The following is a 19,472-nucleotide window of genomic DNA, read 5'->3' as shown; positions in this document are numbered from 1 at the left end:
AATTCCCCTCTCACACTACTTTTCGACATTGTACTGAAGGTCCTAATGCAATAAGACAAGAAGAGGAAATAAATCTGGCCCAATGTAAACTCACGTGTTAGCACAACACCAAAGGCTAGCACAGGACATTTGCACATTAAATTCCCCTGTTTTTTTTTTTTTTTTGTAGAGACAAATTCCCCTGTTTTTATTTATAAACCTGAAATGAAAAATGGCATTTAATGTAACTTCTGAATTCCTAAAACATATGCAATTCTATCTTCACTGTTAAATAACTCCTTGACTGATGAAGAGTATAGGTTAAATAAGTAAAAATTAATCTGAAGAAAAGTTTACTTGATTGAAGCTGTTCAAGTTTATCTTTTTTGTGTGAAGCCACATCCCCTATAAAGCAGATACCACCTTTGGCTAGCAAAGCACTGCCAGCTTGAATGCTAACTGCTCCAGTTCCATACTTATTCCTGGATAGAGTGGGGAAAATTTCAGTAGAGACTAGATGACATATACCATGGGGAACAAGGCTTATGCTAAAATTCAAAAGCCTAAGGGGAAAAAAAAATAAAATTTTTATTACTTTTATTTGATTTTTAGAAGTCAGAATGTGTTAACAGATACACAATTAAATTTACTTTCATTCCATGTTTATTGAATACCTGTGCTATACCAGCTACTTGCTAGAGATAAAAACATACATGAGATTTGGTCCTTAACTTAGAAAGCCTAAAAAGGAGGACATAAAAAACTAAAACATAAAGCGGTAAGTACTAAAATAATATCTTCAAAATATTCAGAAGGGAGTATTATTTCTTGCTAGAAGGGTGCCACAGAAAGTTACACAGAGATGACATTTGAACTGAACCTTCTTCTTTTTATAGATTGCTTTCTTTTGCTTATTTAGATTTTTTTGCATTAAGCTTGCCAATGTCCCATCTGCCTCTATATCATGGCAACTCTTTTTTGTTGTTTTTTTTTTTGAGACATCTCACTTTGTAGACCTTGGTAGAGTGCGCTGGGATCACAGCTCACAGCAATCATCTCAGATTCTTGGGCTCAAGCCACTTTCTTGCATCAGCCTCAGGAGTAGCTGGGACTACAGGCGCCCACCACAACGCCCAGCTATCTTGCTCAGGTTGGTCCCAAACATGTGAGCTCAGGTGAGGAACTTTTTTTTTTTTGAGACAGAGTCTCAAGCTGTTGCCCTGGGTAGAGTACCATGGTGTCACAGATCACAGCAACCTCAAACTCCTGGGCTTAAGTGATTTTCTTGCCTCAGCCTCCCAAGTAGCTGGGATTACGGACGCCCACCACAATGCTTGGCTATTTTTTTGTTGCAGTTGTCATTGTTGTTTTAGCTGGCCCCGTCGGGGTTCAAACCCACCAGCCTTGGTATATGTGGCTGGCGCCCAACCCACTGAGCTACAGGCGCTGCTCAGTTATTTCCAGTTGAAATAAGAAATGCATTTAAGAAATGCAAATAAAAATAAAATACTATTTTCTACCTCTCAGATTATAAAATTTAAAAGTTTGGAAATAGCCAGAGATGGTGAGTATGTCAGGGAACTAAATACTTTCATGAGTAGAAAACAAAGTGGTGAAATATATGGAATTTTGGATCATTACAAGTGGCAATTTAATTTTAGCAAAATATTAGGTGGGGAACTTTTAAAACTACTGATGCAAGGTCACAGAATACAAAGTCAAAATATAAAAATTAGTTGTATTTCTATATATTTATAGCAAACTATTGAAAATGAATTTAATAAAATAATTCGATGCTATTTTAGTAGCATCAAAAACATCAAATATTTAGGAATCCATTTAACAAAACATACATGATCTTTATAAAGCATTGCTGAAAGAAATTAAAGAAGATGTAAATAAAAGGAGAGATAGACAACATTAATGGATTGGAAGATTGAATATTGTTAAGATGTGCATGCTCCTCAAAAGGTACGGAAAGAACTCGAAGAAACACTTCATAAAAGATGATGTATGAATAGCCACAATAAGCACATGAAAAAGAGCTCAAATCAGTAGTCATCAGAGATGTGCAAATGAGAATCATGAGATGCCATTTCATAGTCACTAGAATGTCTAAAATGAAAAAGATTGACAAAACAAATTTTGATAAGATTGGGAACAAGTAGAACTCTCATATTGTTGGCTGGAATGTACAACCACCTTGGAAAACTAGCAATTTCTTGTAAAGTTAAATACTGTACTACATGTTCATCTCTTTTATGAAACAGCAATCCCACTCCCAGGTATTACCCAAGATAATGAAAATAATATTTCCATAAAAAGACTTGTACAAGAATGTTTACAGTAGCTTTATACTAGTCAAAACATGCAAAACTCAACATCCACCACTAGGAGACTGGAAAAACAACAGTGGTATATTCATATAAGAGAATACTACTCATCAAAAAAAATGATGAAGTACTGACGCATAAAACTGGACCAATCTCAAAAACTTTTTGTTAAACAAGAGAGACTAGACCCCAAGGAGGATGCACTGTGTGATTCCATTTTATGAAGTTTAACAATAGGAAAATTAATCTATGGTTACAGAAATCTCCTGTGGAGACAGGAACTGACTGGAAGAGGGAATGAGGGTAATTTCTTGGGTGATAAAAATGTTCTATAGCTCATTGTGGTAGCGAGTATAGGAGTCTATGTATTTGTTAAAATTCATTAATTGATTTTAATGGTAATAATAAGATATGATTATTATACTATAAACAAATTTTACTTCAAGACAAACAAAATTAAATCTGCCATATAGACCCAAATATCATAAGAAAAGTCAAATGGTTAATGACAAACAGGAAAAGAGACAAAGGCCTTAATTTTCAACTGCCATCACAAATTAGTAAGAAGTAGATAAACAACTTAGAAAAATAAACAATAAAAAAAGAAAAATAAACAATGGTCAAAATTAGGAGGTTTATAAAAAATAATACAATTGTTTAGTAAGATTTAAATGATGCTGAAAGTTATTTCCAGTTGAAATAAGAAATGCATTTAAGAAATGCAAATAAAAATAAAATACTATTTTCTACCTCTCAGATTATAAAATTTAAAAGTTTGGAAATAGCCAGACATGGTGAGTATGTCAGGGAACTAAATACTTTCGTGAGCAGAAAACAAAGTGGTGAAATATATGGAATTTTGGATCATTACAAGTGGCAATTTAATTTTAGCAAAATATTATTTGTATAATTAATATGATGGTGATTTGCATTTTTCTATTTTAAATTCACTTTATAAATTTATTTTTTGCTTTAGAATTACATACAAAATATTTTAAAAGGAGCTTATTCTAAATTTTGTGAACATTCATGTCACTTTTTAAGAAAAGGGTACTTGCTAATGGGGAGCCACAAAACTCTGAGTAGAGGCCTATTCCAAAGTTAGGAATGAGGTATCACCAAAACAGTCATTTTGGCACTGTTGGGTACAGTGAATCAATATTAGTGAATGGAATCTTGGAGAAAAATTTAAAAATGGCTTCTTGGCTCCTTGCGGGGAAGATTACTAAAAAATGAAAACAAAGCACAAAGGTAGAGCCAGGGAATGGGGGAAAAGGAAGGCTGGGAAGGATGCATTTGCTACATATCCGCAAAGGAATGAGTGAGGGAAAAGGTTCAAACTTCGAGTGGTTACACTCTCAAAATATTAAAAGCAAATATCTCATTTATCTACTTACGTTTCAAAACTTTATTACTTTATTGATAAAAAGTGACTAGAATAATTATATATACTAGTTCAGATAAATCCTAAATATTCCTCTTATAATAATGCTTATTGAAAAAATTTATACAAACCTGTGGCCAATTAACATTTTAAAAAATTCATGTCAGCTGGGCACCTGTAGCTCACTTAAAGTGCTGGTCCTGTGTACCATGGGTGGGGGGTTTGAAGCCTAGGTCTGCCTAGGTCTGCTTAATAAAAAAAAAAAAAAGAAAAAAGTTCATGTCACATATTTACCTGTCTACCAGTAGAGTATCACTTGTTATAATTAAAATATCCAGGCAATCTTCCAGTTCCTTTCTACGGTCACTTGTCTGTACAAGACTCATCAACAAACAGAGTTTGAGCCAATTGTAAGTCCCAGGAGGAACAATCTGTGATGCAAAGATATTGGCAAGTATTGCTGTAAACTTCCAGCATGAACTGGAAGTCAAGGAAAGGAGACGCTTGAAGTCGTCACTAATTCCTGAAGGAACTGAAAATAAATATTAACACATACGTTAGAAAGGGATTTAAAACGAAAACACATTACAGACACTTGATTCCATTTATCTAAAATATCAAATTATAGTTTTAAAGACATATTCAAATTCTTACAATGATATTAAATTATGATTGGAGGCACACTGGTCTATCATTTCTACCCCAGGAAGTATGATAAAGGGAAGAGATCACCCTGTGTGTTCAAACAGATTGACTGGGGCCTGCGGACAAATTCTTCATTCTTTTTTTTCCAAAGATTGATGTGTGCAGAACCAGATCATGGAACTCTTGCTTACTGTGTTTGCATATCTATGTTTGAAAGGGTATCACTTTCTTTCTTTCCTTTTTTTGAGAGAGAGTCTAACTCTGTTGCCCCAGGCTAGAGTGCCATGGCATCAGCCTTGTTCACAGCAACCTCAAACTCCTGGGTTCAAGTGATCCTCCTACCTCAGCTTCCTGAGTAGCTGAGACTACAAGCACCCACCACAATTTTTCTATCTTTAGTGGAGACAGGGTCTCACTCTTGCTCAGACAGGTCTCAACTCATTCCTGAGTGCTAGGATTACACGTGTGAACCACTGCACCTGGTGAAATAGTATCACTTTCAATGAGGGACAATAAGCAGAATGAGGAATATTTGAATGTTGCTGTTAAAAGGAAAGATTTATATTCTACTACTTTGAAAGCACTATACTGTACTATATTGCAACGTTCTAGATCTTCTCCATCCCCTAGATCTCTCCAATTCCTGAATGACTGGTTTATCAAATTGATCAATTTGGGGGAAAAATGCAGTGCATGTATATCCCAGTCTCCTTCCTCTTGGCTGATGTCATAGAGCAATGATCTTCTATACTCACCCATCCCCATGGACTAAGTGAGGCCTTTTAGCCCAGCTCTTGACACATTTGGGTGGGTAAATTTGCCTAATTCTGGATGTCAGCGTAAGAAAGCACACTTTTTCGCCTATATGTAAGGAGGATTGCTCAAGCCCAGGAGTTAGAGGCTGCGTTGAGCTATGATGGCACCACTGCACTCTAGCCTGGGAAACATGTTCTACTACCAAAATCAATAAATCTTAAGAAACTCAACAGCAGAAAATATTAAAAAAGATCACTAAACTAGCCCATCAGTGCTTTCTTTTAATAAACTTTTCTTTTCAAGATAAGTAGAAATATTTAGAATCCACTTACATTTAAATTCAAGTTGGGCCTCTATTATTGCAGATGGCTATCTATTCATTCCAAAAATTCTAGCTCTACCCAAGATTTAACCAGACTTTTCTACATTTAGATATTTGTGAACCAAGTTAAAAGAATAGGTCTGCTCTCCACTTTTGTTTATTTAATATGCTAAAATCTGCTGGAGCTGTTAAAAGAAATTATCAGTAATAAAGGTAATATTTTGGCCCTCATCTGCTTCTGCTTTTATCTTTTGTCTTATTTATTTATTTGTTGGTTTATTTATTTAATTTATTTAGTCTATTTTTTTGAGATGGGGTTTCAAACTACTCTGTTTCCCAGGCTAGAGTGCAGTGGTGTCATCATAGCTCAATGCAGCCTCTAACTCCTGGGCTTGAGCAATCCTCCTGCCTCAGTCTCCTGAATAGCTGAGACAGACACACACCACCACCTCGATTAATTTTTCTATTTTTTTGTAGAGATGAAGACTCACTCTGCTCTGACGGGTCTTAAACGCCTATCCTCAAACAACCCTCCCACATCAGCCTCCCAGAGTATTAGGATTACAAGCATGAGCTGTGCATTTGGCCTATCTTATCTAAAAATATTTTTTTAGAGACAAGGGGCTCTCTATGTTGCCCAGTCTGGTCTAAAACTCCTGGTCTCCCACCTCAGCGTCCTGGGAGCTGAGACTACAGATGTGAGCCACTGTAACTAGCTCTTGTCTTATCTCTTGATTGGTTCAGCACTCACTTGAGGAAAATTATGCTATTTTATAATTCTCTTTTTCAGATCAAAACTGTTATTTAGAACTGCCTTACTAGAAAATAAAGAATGGTATAGTAACCTCTAAGTCTTGGCATCCTGAAGCATTTTTCTCATTGCTAATTATGACAAAAAGAATCAAATTAGGACAGCGTCTGTGGCTCAAAGGGGTAGGGCGCTGGTCCCATATGCCAGAGGTGGCAGGTTCAAACCCAGCCCTGGCCAAAAAAAAAAAATAATAATAAGTAAATATATAGAAATGCTACTTAAAAAAAAAAAAACTTTTTAGAATGGTAGATTTTATGTATATTTTACCACAATTTAAAAAAAAGGTAGACAGTGCCCACAGCTCAGTGGGTAGGACAGCGTCCACATACACGGAGGCAGGCGGTTTGAACCTGGCCAGGCCCAGCTAAACAACAATGACAACTGCAACCAAAAAATAGCCAGGCGTTGTGGTCGGAGCCTGTAATCCCAGCTACTCGGGAGGCTGAGGCAAGAGAATTACTTAAGCCCAAGAGTTTGAGGTTGCTGTGAGCTGTGATGTCACTGCACCCTAGTGAGGGCGACATAGTGAGAATGTCTCAAAAAAAATTAAAATGAAATAAAAAGAAAGTAAAAAGAACTCCAATACCCATTAGCAATGGCTGTTTTTCCCTCCCCGTTTTTGGACTTCATGCGTGTGTACGGATTCACAGAAATTCCCAGACATTTCATAGAAATGCAATCACACGTGTGCGCTTTTATGTCTGGCTTCTTTCACTCTATATGTTTTATGTCATTACTTTTTATGGCCCCAAAATATTCCATGGTATGGATACATCACATTTATCCATTGATGGCTGATGAACATTTAGGGCTCCGCACAGTGGCTCAGCCCTGTAATCCTCGCACTCTGGGAGGCCGAGGCGGGTGGATTGCTTGAGCTCAGGAGTTCCAGACCCGCCTGAGCAAGACCGGTCTCTAAAAAGAGCCGGCATTGCGGTGGGCGCCTGCAGTTCCCGCTACTGCGGAGGCTGCGGCAAGAGAAGCTCTTGAGCCCAAGAGTTGTTTTTGCTTTTTTCTTTTTTTTTTTTTATCTTTTTTGAGACAGAGCCTCAAGCTGTTGCCCTGGGTAGAGTGCTTTGGCATCACAGCTCACAGCAACCTACAACTCCTCCTGGGCTCTAATGATTCTTTTTTTTTTTTTATTTGTAGAGACAGTCTCACTTTACCGCCCTCGGGTAGAGTGCCATGACGTCACACAGTTCACACCAACCTCCAACTCGGGCTTCCGTGATTCTCTTGCCTCAGCCTCCCAAGCAGCTGGGACTACAGGCGCCCAACACAACGCCCGGCTATTTTTTTGTTGCAGTTTGGCCGGGGCTGGGTTTGAACCCGCCACCCTCGGCATACGGGGCCGGCTCCCTACTCACTGAGCCACAGATTCTTTTGCCTCAGCCTCCCAAGTAGCTGGGACTACAGGCGCCCGCCACAACGTCCGGCTATTTTTTGTTTGCAGCCGTCATTGTTGTTTGGCGGGTCCGGGCTGGATTCGAACCCTCCAGCTCTGCTGTGTGAGCCTTAGCCGCTTGAGCCACAGGCACCGAGCCTGAGCCCAAGAGTTTGTGAGCCGTGACACTATGGCACTCTATCCAGGGTGACAAAGTAAGACTCTGTCTGAACACAAAAAAAGAAAAAAAAAAAAAAGCACTTTTAGGTTATCTACTTTGGGGCTACTATGAATAATATCATGGACATTCGTGCCTAGGTTTCCACGCGAGCATTTCAATTCTCTTGAGTATGCACGTGTGCACACGTAGGGGTGGACTCTGGGTTTAGGTCTTTGAGGGCGTACTGGCTTGTTTTCCGAAGTTGCAAGCCACTGCATTACCACCAGCAGTTCTAAATTTTTTAGGCAAACATCGACACCCTCTGCCTGCAGTAACATGGAAAAGCAACTATAGCCCTGTCTCTTCTCGGCCTGGGTGGGAGGGAGCAGGCGCGAAGAAATTAACGCAGCGGGGACCAGCCGGCTGGTTTCCCTGGCCACAGAAGGGCGCCTGCAGTCCCGGGAGAACGCGCTCGCGCGCCAGGGCCCCGCCGCACCGGCGCTGCAGGAGCGCCACGGACTAGCTGGTGGGCGACTGCGCGGGTGCAAACCAGCACCCGGCCGAGGGCGGTGGTACCGGAGGTTGCTGTAGTGCGTGGCAGGGGTTCTGGGTCCTACTTGGTGAGGCTGGCTCCTTACCCATCCGCTTTGGTTGTGAAGTGTTTTCCTGCCGCCTTCCCCTCCTCAGTCCATCCCTGGTTGCTGACCGGGCGAGGAGGGGATAGGATTTCGCGCCTGTTGCAAGTGAAGCAGAACTTGGGGTTTGTTTTGTTTTGAGACCGAGTCCCACTCTATCGCCCAGGTTCCAGCTCAGTGGCGTCGCCCTAGCTCATAGCAACCTCAAACTCCTGGGCTAAGGCGATCCTCCTACCTCAGCCTCCCAAGTAGCTGGGCCAGCAGGCGCCCGGCTGTGTTTAGAGACGGGGTCTGGCTCTTGACCGGGCCGGTCTTGGGCGATTCAGCCCGCTCGGCCTCCCAGGATGCCCGGGTCACACGCGTGAGCCACCGCGCCCGGCCAGAACTGGGTTCTTTATACTCTGGGGAGGGCCAAAGACTTAGAATTCTATCCCTCTTCGCCTTTTTTAATGCTTTTCACAGCCTCCCGTATCTTTTCGTCCACTTAATCTTCTTCCTTGAAAATCTTCGACCCCCAGCACCGCCACTTTAACGCTGGCGCCCAGACTTTAGCCTCCTCCTTTCCACGGTGCTGAGTTCCAGGCGCTGGTTTACTTCCCGCCGGCCTCGCATAGACCTGGGCGTCGCAGGAGGCAAAGTCAGGTTATCGCGAATGAACTTTCCCTGATCTCCCTGCGCTTCTCTTTGGGTGCCACACTACCTATGAGAGCAACATCATCCAGTCACGCCAACCCACTTACCCTTGGCTAATTATTCTTCCCCGTATTGTACGGACCCGCTACTAACCAGGTCCCGTGTAAAGTCTTTAAAATTCTAGACTCTAACTACTCCATTTCTCTTGTATGTTGTATGTAGCTAGCGCCCTAGCCACTGAGCTGTGGGCACCGAGCCATGAGTTTATTAATTGCTAAAGCTCCAGAACTGGCCATACTATTTTTAAGAATGTTGCAACACCTAAAAGCTGATTATTGACTCTTCCGCTACTCCAACCTACTTTACTAGCGGCGGCAGGGACTGATTCCCAAAATAAAAATCTGACCGTTGGCTCGGCGCCTGTGGCTCAAGCGGCTAAGGCACCAGCCACATACACCTGAGCTGGCGGGTTCAAATCCAGCCCGGGCCCGCCAAACAACAATCATGGCTGCAACCAAAAAAATAGCCAGGCATTGTGGCAGATGCCTGTATTCCCAGCTACTTGGGAGGCGGAGGCAGGAAAATCGCTTGAACCCAGGAGTTGGAGGTTGCTGTGAGCTGTGATGCTCTACCCAGGGCGACAGCTTGAGGTTCCGTCTCAAAAAAAAAAAAAAAAAATCTGACCGTTATTTAGTCTCTGTTTTACAAATGTTAGTGAGTTCCCAAATAATCATCATGGACTACAAAAGTTTTCAGAATCTGCATAATCTGACCTCACCCAACACTTTCTTTATCATTTTCATTCAGCCCTGAAAACCTAATGTTACCCCAGAAGCTGAAACTTGATGTCCTAAACACAACACGCATTTTAGGATCATTGTACTTGATGGCCACGGAGAAATAAACTCTGAAGTTTCACCCCTAAGTAATTTTGGAAAGGACAGTCTCAGTTACTTTTCTTTGGAAAGTAGCCTAAACTCCAAATAGTAGAAATATGGATCCAGTGGTGTAGAACTGATAATGGAGGTAGGGAGTGACCTCTATCTCTGGAACACTGCCTCCTCTTTCTCTTCACCTCTCTTCCAATAAGTGAAACATTCATCTATCAAATGACCCTTTTAAAGTAGAATTCATAGCTTCTCTATAACCCTACTGTATTCAATTAAAATGTCCTAAAACAATAGAAAATCTTATGACCCATATGCAAGATGATCCCAATATCAAATATTTGTAAAGTATTTCGTAAATGTTGGCCCTTTTGTGCTTCCTAGTATATTCATGTTTCTATTATAGCACTTAAATTGTCACATAACTGTTTACATGTGTCTTCCCTCACTGTACTCTTTGTGAAAGATAAGAGGCTACGTTTTACTCATTTTTGTATCCTTCGTGCATAGGACAGTCTGGTACCCAGTAAATAGTAGATGCCAAGTAAATATTTGGAAACCAGTGAACCAATGTGTTAGTCGTTATTTCTGACTTCTCTAAGTTGGCAGCTTCTTGAAAGGCAGTATCTAGTCTTAAGCATTTTATTCCTAGCACCTACTACAATTATATATTGTTTCCAATTAGGGCCTCTTGTCTTTAAATGAATTTTATATATTCCATTCTGTACTCATTACCATGGTTTAATGTTTTATGTTGGTCACTGATAACAAGCTACAGAACTGAAAGGGCCTTAATTATCTAATACAACCCTTTCCTTTCCCATGCAGTGGTTCTCAACCTTCCTAATGCCTCCCAATGCTGCGACCCTTTAATACAGTTCCTCATGTTGTGGTGACCCCCAACCATAAAATTATTTTCATTGCTACTTCATAAGTGTAATTTTGCTACTGTTATGAATCATAATGTAAATATCTGATATGCAGGATGTATTTTCCTTGTTACAAAGGGTTGAGAACTGCTGCTAAAGAGAGGTCAGATGATTTCCCCACAACAACCAGGAAATGCTGGGTCTAGAATCAAGTTCTCAAATTTCCCAGGTTTCTTCGTTCTACTACATTTTGCTACTTAGATTAAATTTTCAAGACATCTCTATCACTTTCATTTTAAAACACGAGAGATCCTCATTATCTGATACTGTTTATTTCAACAAGCATTTTTTTTGGAATTACCTACTCTGTTAAACATTTGAGGCTATTGTTTTTCAGTTTGCAATCTTATGAGAGGATCTTAGAACCTAGTGTTGATAAAAATGTTATTTGGCAAAAGAAAGCAAAGTTTTGTTTCTCTTCGGGTAGGAATTTTTTCAAAGTTAGAGATTTTACTTAGTTTTATTTCACACTTTAATAGTTTGTAAAGTCTTACTATAGGACTTCAAAAGTAAAATTTGTCTTACTTTATTTCTAGGTTTTCTGATACTTTTTCTATAGTTTCACCATCTATACTCTTTACCAACAACTGTGGTTTATCAGTTGGTAATACAGAAGAATCATTAACTAGGAGAAAATGTCAAATCTAAAAATGAAAGAGGCAGCCCTTATTTATCTTGACAGAAGTGGAGGCCTCCAAAAGTTTATAGATGATTGCAAGGCCTCCAAAAGTTTATAGATGATTGCAAGTACTACAATGGTATGTTTGGCAAAGATGACTATTTTATTTCACTTTATTTTTTTATTTTCCTTTTTTTTGTAGAGACAGAGTTTCACTTTATTGCCCTCGGTAGAGTGCCGTGGCGTCACACAGCTCACAGCAACCTCCAGCTCCTGGGCTTAGGCGATTCTCCTGCCTCAGCCTCCCGAGTAGCTGGGACTACAGGCGCCCGCCACAACGCCCGGCTATTTTTTTGTTGCAGTTTGACCGTGGCTGGGTTTGAACCCGCCACCCTCGGTATATGGGGCCGGCTCCCTGCTCACTGAGCCACAGGCGCCGCCCTCATTTTATTTATTTATTTTTTTGAGACAGAGTCTCATATGTTGCCCTCGGTAGAGTGCTATGGCGTCACGGCTCACAGCAACCTCAAACTCTTGGACTTAAGTGATTCTCTTGCCTCAGCCTTCTAAGTAGCTGGGACCACAGGCGCCTGCCATAACACCTGGCAATTTTTTTCTTGTAGTTGTCATTATTGTTTAGCAGGCGGGGCTAGGTTCTAACCTGCCAGCCTTGGTTGTATGTAGCTAGCGCCCTACATGAACTTTTTTAGCCATTTTATATGAAATGATAAAAGATCTGCTCCTCATTTCAATCTCCTATGCAATTGCTCCTGAATAGTAGTTCCAAACTGTAGCAAGAGATCATTGATCAATCTGGCTTTTCATCTAAAGCACACTTCATAAGAGTATATGTTTTATACCTTTTCGTGAAGGGCTCTATTCAAAATGTAAATCTTAGGACCTTTCAGGAATGTTTAATCAGCTTGTCATCTGAGGATCTTTTAACGCTAACAACATCTGAATTTGGATTGCTTAAATTTACCTTTTATTTTCCCTTCTACTTTTCTCTCATGTTGCAATAAAGGAGAATAGCCAGATTAGTGTACTTTCCCTGAAAGTCTTTCTTACGATTTGGTTTGTTGGTGAGAATGAAATATTAATTCACTCAGGTTCACTTAATAATTACCTTAGCAACATCACTGTTTCCACCATTTCTTAGGTTTCATTTCTCATTGCTGTCTCCTTATAGAGTTCATCAGTGGGTTTCCAAGTAACTGGTGAAGGAACAAAGGCAGTTTCATAGGCGTGTGAAGTTATGGGAGGTATTTACACAGACCTTTCTCTCCTCGGGAACACATGGTAAACATAAACCAGCTGAGGCAAGAGATAATTACATTAATAATTTGTGATCATTATCAAATCACAATAATGTATAATCAAATCATTATACTCTAAAAACTTCTGTGATTATTATATGTTCACATACATTTTGCCGTATAAATTACACACATTCTACTAAGTCAGATATGCCCTGGGAGGTGGTTGCTGATGGAGAGGGAGGATGAGATTGTTACTTTTGCAGTGACTTTCTCAGGATCACACAGATCTTGGTTTAAGCTTGGGACCAGCTCTTTCTTGGAGCAGGGCTCTATGTCTGTGTGGGCAGTCACACTGCCCTTTAACTATTTTGACTTGATCTCCCAAAGACCAACCCATAATGATAGCAATAGGATAACCCCCAGGCATTTCTCATCAGGGAAACGGATGGTACCTCCTTGTAGAAGCTTCACTCTCTCTCCCATCCTGGGGCTGTTTATTTATTTTGGAGGGAATATTTGGGTAGACTATTTTAATAGTTTGCCAGTACAGACTGTCTCAATTTTAGTTCAAACTACATTGCTAGAAATGAGAGAGACAGAAATTAGTTTTGTCAAAATGTTTATAAAAAGGAAAAATAAGCGTAGGTGAGCCCAGCTTGAGTTTTGTCCATTCAGAGGCATTTCCAGAGTGCTTCCTACCTGCCAGGCACTGTGTTAGGACCCGGAGGGCCAAAGACACAGAAGATGCTCTGCCCTCAAAGGGCTCAGAGTCTTGGGTGGGGAAAAGACAAGATTACAAATTCAGTGTGCTAAGTCCCAGGTCCGAGCTGTAGCTAGTACGTGCTGTCAATATTGAGAAAAGAGAAAGGGGTCTTTCCAGGGTGGGGCGGCCAGGGAACACTTTTGACAGAAATGACAACAAAGCTGAGACTCCAAGGACAGGTAAGGGGATGGCCAAGCAAAGAGCAGGAAGAATGGACATTTCAAGAAGAAGGAGCAGAATCGGGATGGGGGACCAGGTCCAGGGAGGAGCATGTCGTTCCCTTAGGCTGAAGAGTAGGGCCAGAAGTAAGAGACAGGTGACAAAAGATGAACTTGGGGAACAAAACAGAGGCTGTCTCCAGGTCCCAGACCATGTGTGAGAGTTCTCGCTGTACCCTGAATGCACTGATAGGGCAGCGGGCTGCAAGCACCTTGGATTTATCTCCATCTCTCCAACTCCTTATTCCTTCCTACCTCAGAGCTCCTGCACAGGTTAACCCCTCTGCTGAAGAGCTTCCCTCTCCTCTTCCTGGCTGGCTCCTTGAGATCTTCGGATATCGGGTCTTAAGTGGACCTTCCCTGACTGTCCTTTACGAAGCTTTTGCTATGCTACCTGTTTTATTCTTGCCATTTATACCATTGATAATTTAAAAAATAATTTATTTGTCTTACCTGGTTTCAGTTGTCTCTACTTGTAAACTGTAAGCAGTGCTGGTAGAGACTGTGTCTCAAGCCCCTAGCATGATGTCTGGCGTATAGTAGGTGTTTGGTAAATATTTGTTGAATAAACGAATGAATCTTCAGATTTGCCGATTAGATAGCTCCAGCTGAAGAGTGGAGAGTAGATTGGAAAGGAAGCCAAGACTGATGATAGAGACATAGGTAGGAGGTATTTCCATCAAGTTGGGGTTGAATGGGAAGACCCTGAGCCCTGCCTGTTGGAGGGAGGTGGAGACACACGTGGAGTCCAGGGCCACAGAGTCAGCAGGGAGTAGCTGGATGTGGGTCATTGTAAGAGGAGGAGTTCAGGGTGACACTAACACATGGAAAACTGGACGAATGGTGGATGGTTCGTTGACATAGGGAATTCAAAAGAGTAAGTACAGGTTGGGGGAGGGAAGAAAATGAGTTCAGCTTTGGATATGTTGAGTGTGAGAATACCGTGGGCTATCTGCATAGAATGTCCAACAGATATTTAGATTTATGGGTTTGGAATTCAGAAGAAAGTTGTTGGCAAAACATAAAAGAATTTGAGAGACATTAGCCTGTAGACTCATCCATCTCCTTATTCTGCTTTGTTTCAGGCCTTAAGGATACCGTGGTGAGCAAAGCAAGCATTCTAGTTCTCATATAAATATTACAGTCTAGACTGGTAGCTGATGACGTAGATAAATAGCTTAGGAAATACGCGCGGGCGCGCATACACCGAGTGGCGGGCACAGACCCTGGGAACACCAACATTTAAGAGGGGGACAGCAGAAAGGGGGCAGCCAGGAGAGGGTGAATACAGAGGTCCTTCCCCTTGCCAAGTCCCTGTACCAAATTCAACTGAGTCTTCAAAATATAGGGTGTCCCCAAGTTTGCCATTAATAGGAAAAATTAACAAACTCATACATGTGTATTTTATATTATTTTATATTTTTAATATTTTTGTATTTACATATTGACGCATAGAGAAGTGTTTTGTAAAGATTTTGTAATGAGTATTTTATAAATAAAGACACGTTTAGCTTTATTCCGCCTTTTCCTGTGTGTGCGCGTATGTGTAGCAGTAGGATTAAAGCGCGTGTGTGTCCTGCCTTCACTGAACAGAAATTCAGGTCAGTTCATCCTCAAAATAAGGAATTTCAAAGATTGGAACTGAAACAAGTGTCAGCTCGCAAGTGAAGTTATAAAGACAGAGAGGGCGCGAGCTGGAGAGCCACCCAGATTTTCCTCCTCGGCTGGATTTCCTTGTTACTGTTCTGAGCGTTTCAAGTCACCCTTAACGTACGTTGTGTTTGGATTTCCTTTGTTATGATCTGTGGGATAAATGTGATGTTTACTGTGTCCCAATAAGAAAAAAAATGTCACGGTTTGTTTTGCCAAGACCTCATTAGCGAATTTTTATTTTATTTATTAATTTTTTTACTTTTCAGTTTTCTTAATCCAAGAAATAGCACCTTAGGCACTTACAAAAACCAAGTAAATGCCTGGGTGTGGGTGGTGAAATTTTTTTCGTTTTTGAAAGGTGAAATTTTTCTTTTCTTTCTTTCTAATTTCAGGTTACTATGAGGGTACATACAGTTAGGTTACACTATTTGTGTTTATAAGGTAAAGTACGAGTTGAAGTTGCGTCCTTTACCCAGGAAGTATGCGGTATACCCTTACCTTGTGCCCTTACGATGGGAACTCACTGAGCCCCATCCCCTTCTTGAATTTAATTGAGTTTTTCTCTCCTGTAGCCTGTAGTGTTAATTTACTGGTTTGGACTTAATAATCAAGTATATGCGATGCTTGATTTTTCATTGCTGTGTTTCTTAACTCCCTCCTAATTTGGAGAATGTCCTGCAGTTCCTTCCAGGTTATAAAAGGTGCACAATCTTCCCTTCTTTTTGTGGCTGAATAGTATTCCACAGTGTACATGTGCCACAGTTTATTAGTCCATTCACGGGTCGTCGGGCACTTGGGTTGTTCTGACGTCTTTGGGATTGTGAATTGTTCTGTTGCATTCAAGTGCAAATGTCTTTATGGTAAAATGACTTTTTTCTTTTCAGTGGATATGTAGTCATGGGTTTGCAGTATCCAATGGAAGATCTACTTTTATAAATAATGAAATTTATTAAGTATATTTAAGTTGAAAATTTTACATTTTATTTCAAAAAGCAGTTGACAATAATTCTGCATTTCAAAACTTAGAACTGTTTCATCTAAAATACTATAGATTGTATTTCATATAAACGTCAACTGAAAAAATTTCTTTTAAATCTCAGTAAAAATCTTTCTTATGAAAAAAATCCAGTGTAAACAAAAGAAGGCAAATAATTTGTAGGTCTATTTATAGTCCCCCAAACATGGTAATGTTTTACATGGGTTTATGTACATGACATTTAATAGATATTCTGTACCTCAGCGAAACTTACTTCCCCTTAATAGTATATCAAAACTAGCTTTCAGCAAAAACATATATTTTATTTATAGATTGTAATATGTGTATTAAGATTGGCCTACTTTCTTATATTGTATTTCTTAAAGGTTTTTTTTTTATGACAAAGAATAGTTATTTCAAAAATCCCTTCAGCCAACAACTTCCTCTCCCCTAAAATTTTAAAGCCAGCAAAGATTAAGCTGACATGAGGTAGGTCTCTCAACTAGAATCTGCCTCTGTGGAACTCACAGAATCAGAAAGTTTTTAGAGGCAGAGAGGGAAACTACATACCATAGAGTATGAATTTCCAGCCATTTGTCAAGTTTTAGGTTTCTAAGTATATCATAAAATTAAATGAGTGTTTGGTAATAGATGTAATATCAAATATCTTAAGGAAAATTAGTTATATCTAGCTGAAATGAAGCATAGAGTTCAAAAATTAAAGAATTTTTGAACCACTGATTAATTTATCCTTCTTCAAAAAAAATTAACCAATAATAAAAAACTTTTGTATGTATAAAAAAAAAGCTCGATTTTTATTTGTGCTCAAGAGAATTTTTTTCATGTTTTATGGGTTTGGGGCTTGCTTTTCTCTATTCCAGCTTTTTAAAAATTGACCCTGTGGTGCCTTTAGAAATGAAGGGAACATCTTTAAATCTTTTCTTTTTTGCACTTTTTGGCTGGGGCTGGGTTTGAACCTGCCACCTCCAGTATAAGGGGCAGGCACCCTATTCCTTTGAGCCACAGGTGCCGCTCTATCTTTAAATCTTATTTGAGTTAAATAAATGGATAACTAATCCAGATCAGATTTTTTTTAAAGAATAATATTTAAAAACTATTATGGAATTTAGCTCTTCTGGCTGATTCTTGGGTATGCTGTTTTCATCCAAAGGTTAAGGTCTCAGAGGTCACCCAAGGTAACCATTTATTTTTAATTGTCTTTTGTTTCAGCTTTCCTGTTGGATTTTTTTTAACCTTTTCAAAAATCAGCTAGTAGGTGTTGTCATAGCTTTCCACAACCTCCAGATTCTAACCAGAAAACTCTCTCCATAGCTAAATGACTGTGTCCTCCTACGTAAGCCCGGAGCGGAGCACAGAGTGAGATGAGGAGTCACACTTTTTAATCATAACGAAACTAATATTTAGAGTTCTGTTGTCAAATGTTCTTCTATGTATGACACTTTGTTTTCTTTTGTTTTTGTTTCCCCAGGACATTTGGGCTTCCAGGACAGTTTTGTCACATCAGGTGTTTTCAGTGTGACTGAGCTAGTGAGAGTGTCACAGAGTAAGTATAATTCTGCTGTCATTTGCTACAGATCTGCCTTGGGTTTGTGCTTACTTTCTGCCTTGTACTCCTCGAGACATAAAAAGCTTTCAGGTTCCCCTTTTTGTTTGTTTATTGGGAGAATTTTGACTCACGGTTTGGCTGCCAAAAATTTAAATCAGGAAAGGTTAAATATTATTTTAATGTGAGGCGTAAGGGAAGGACCAAAATCCTGATTCCAGGATCCAGTTTTCCCTAATATATAGTGTGAACTGGGTTAAAAAAAAATCTGAGGCTTTCCTGACTTCTAAGAAATTCTGCCTTTTAAAAGAATTTGTTTTTAACCTTTAAATGATGCTAATGGCCTCAGTGTGAGTGACATAGCACAGGATGATCATTACCAGCTTGTCAATAATCACCAACAACAGCGAACAAAGGGTACCTGTCACCACCCTGTTTGCTGATCAAAGATCCATTGATTGTGCCTTTGCTGTGACACAGGACAGCAGCCCAAGGACAAGGTGTGTGATTTGCACCCTCCCTCTAACACACACACACACACACACACACACACAACTTCCCTAACATCTTCTTATTTTTATTTAAAATCATACCTACAATGACAATGATATTCTAGGTCCCAATAAAAAGAAGGAAAAATAAATACCAAATATGAAAATTTTATTTTTTATCCTTCTGCTTACTTCAGAATACCCACTTGTAGGTAAAGTGTATGTTGTTAAATTTAATTTCAGGCAACATCAAGCCCTTTATACAATGAGGCAGAGTAAGAATAAATAATCCCATTTCAAGTTCATAGACCCCGTTCACTGTGTCACAGGCCTACAGGATGGATAAGTAAGGCAGGCCCTCTCATGACAAGATGCCAGGTCAAGGGAGGCAAGGCCGCCTGATTTCACAGGCCTGGATTCTGTCTCTTCCTATTTTAGTTTTCTTATTTTCTTATTTAGAAATTACCTCCTATTTTACAGATGAGTTAGATGATTGAGAACCTGTTTATTTATCCAAAGTCAAGTAGTGGGTAAATGATTAAGCTAAGTCTCTGTAATGCTAGAATCTATACTCTTAAACTAGCCCAAAAAAATTCAAAGAAATCTGGCAGCACCCATAGCTCAGTGGGTAGGGTACCGGTCAGCCACATATACCAAGGCTAGAGGATTTGAATCCAGCCGGGACCAGCTAGAATCAACAATGACAAATGCAACAACAAAAAATAGCAGGGCGTGGCAGGCACCTGTAAACCCAGCTACTTGGGCGGCTGAGGCAAGAGAATCGCCTAAGCCCAAGAGTTTGAGGTTGCTGTGAGCCGTGTACCTCCACAGCATTCTACCAAGGGTGACATAGTGAGACTCTGTCTCAAAAAAAAAAAAAAAAATAAATAAATAAATTCAAAGAAATGCATAATATGAGCTTAGACAGGGAAAAGAGTGGGAAGAGTATGGTGGGTGTTAGAATTCTAGGGCTCACGGAGGCCCAACTGCATGCCGAGCAGCTTAGCACCCCAAGGAGTGAGCATTAGGAGCAGCAGGTTGTGAAGCTGTTGCCATCTGACTGAAGTGGGC

The 19,472-nt window shown here is 40.0% G+C and overlaps 1 protein-coding gene and 1 long non-coding RNA gene across 4 annotated transcripts in view; one reads left to right on the top strand and one right to left on the bottom strand.

Moving 5' to 3' along the window:
• LOC128563566 (uncharacterized) overlaps nucleotides 1–19,472 on the bottom strand; it is an 856,840-nt gene that overhangs the window by 132,388 nt on the left and 704,980 nt on the right. The window lies entirely within an intron of this gene.
• Nucleotides 1–19,472, top strand: part of LOC128563573 (uncharacterized) — a 60,627-nt gene that overhangs the window by 38,583 nt on the left and 2,572 nt on the right. For 2 of the 3 annotated variants that reach the window (XR_008373827.1, XR_008373823.1), the window contains one exon: nucleotides 17,836–19,262. This is a non-coding gene — a long non-coding RNA (uncharacterized LOC128563573). Of the gene's footprint in view, nucleotides 1–17,835; nucleotides 19,263–19,472 lie in introns of those variants that run through there. The other variant, XR_008373825.1, reaches the window with a different exon arrangement.

This window comes from Nycticebus coucang, chromosome 13 (assembly GCF_027406575.1).
Source record: "Nycticebus coucang isolate mNycCou1 chromosome 13, mNycCou1.pri, whole genome shotgun sequence".
NCBI lineage: Eukaryota > Metazoa > Chordata > Mammalia > Primates > Lorisidae > Nycticebus > Nycticebus coucang.
The sequence above is the reverse complement of the archived record's forward strand: the minus strand, read 5'-3'. Positions and strand labels throughout refer to the sequence as shown.